Below are 1,797 nucleotides of genomic sequence, written 5' to 3'. Positions count from 1 at the left end.
GAGATTTTAGGGTGACAGACTAAAATCTTCAATTTGGTCCTATTGTTTGAGTAATGAAGCGGAGATGTTAGCCCTTAGGCGAGGAACGTGGGAGCTCCAAAGTGAGAGCCGGTATCCTCCCAGCCTAGCCACGGATTCAGTAAACAAACATATGATTAGTCAATGTGTTTTATGACTGGACCAAAGGGTAAAGAATATGATTGCTCCTATTTGACACATATAATATTTAATGCATCTCATTCCTTTACGTTATCCGATTCATTGCATAAAAATGCTAATTTTTATTTTCTCAAAATTCTCCAAACAAATTCATCCAAAAAGATATCTTTAGAATTAATATTTGCATTTAGTTATAGTTACTATCTTTACATTTAACATTTGCATTTAGGAGTAGTTGCTATATAAAACATCATTTTAATCGACATTTCAAACTAAGGACTAATTGTAGTAGATTAGAATTTGACTAACCTCTTACCTCGCTTTCCTGTGGGATCGATAAACGGGACTCCACTAGAGCCCTGTATTACTTGGGCGATACGTATACTTGCATTTGAAATTGTGACTTTACAAAATCATTGTAAATATATAAATCTGAGTTCATAAACTCTTGCATATTAAAAGTTGCATCAAGTTTTTGGTGCCGTTGTCTGAGACTTAAATGTTCTAGCAGCGGTATCAAATTCTTGTATTTTTAAGCATATATAAAGTCGCTGTTAAGTTTTTGACGTCGTTGCCGGGGATTTAAATCTTCTAGCAGCGGTATCAAATTCTTATATTTTTAAGCATATAAAGTTGCTGTTAAGTTTTTGACGTCGTTGCCGGGGAAGCTTCGGTAAGAACTTTAGGAGAATTTTAGTTGATGTACTTAGGCTTAGACTTAGAAAACGGTAGTGTCGTAAAAACTGTTTTGTGTGAAAAGTGTTTTTATATTAAAAAATTGTTAAAAAAAACTGTTTGTGTGAAAAATAAGGTGTTTGTGAAAATGTTTTGTTGTTTTGAATATATTTCATCAGTTATTTGTTTAATTGTTAATGTATTGTTTGTTGTGTATGCGAAACAAATGATTTACAAGACTTGTGCTTTATGATCCCGAGTTTGAAAAAAAGAAAAAAAATAAAAATATAAAGATGACTCGAAAAACTAGAAATGGAAAACTTTCAAAATAATTTGGAAAATCATCATATTTCATTGAGGGATTACGTAAATCCTACGACAGATGAAATTCACTCAAGTATACAAATCTCTGTCGTAGAAGCTGACTCATTTAAAATAAATCCATCTGCTGATGCTGGTGGATCATTAATGTCAAAACCATTTGATAAAACATATGCGTTAATTGAAAATATGGTTGCAAACGAATTTCAATGGGTAAATCCTAAAAAAGTAGCCAGTGTTTATGATTCAGATGTGATTACAATTCTTGCATCTCAAGTTGTCACAATATCAAGGAAGTTAGATCAATTTGAAATGAACCAGCCTCAACTCACTCCAGTAAGTGAGGAAAGTTCATTAGGGCTAACTTATCATATGAGACTTTAAATACCATAAACAACCCATATTTTAACTTTCACAATCCAGGTTGGAAGAACCATCCTAATTTTAACTGGTGCCATACTATATGGGGTGGAAACGAACAATGGGAAAATAATCATCATGCAAATCCTAATGGGAGTTGGAATAATCAGGGGAACACAAACTATAGACCTTCATATCCACCAGACTCTAACAATGATCAACAATTTGAGGATAAGAAGATGTCTATGGAAGAAGTGATATTGCAAATGGGAAACCAGTTGC

Source organism: Phalaenopsis equestris, unplaced genomic scaffold (assembly GCF_001263595.1).
Source record: "Phalaenopsis equestris unplaced genomic scaffold, ASM126359v1 Scaffold000250, whole genome shotgun sequence".
Lineage (NCBI taxonomy): Eukaryota > Viridiplantae > Streptophyta > Magnoliopsida > Asparagales > Orchidaceae > Phalaenopsis > Phalaenopsis equestris.
The sequence above is the reverse complement of the archived record's forward strand: the minus strand, read 5'-3'. Positions refer to the sequence as shown.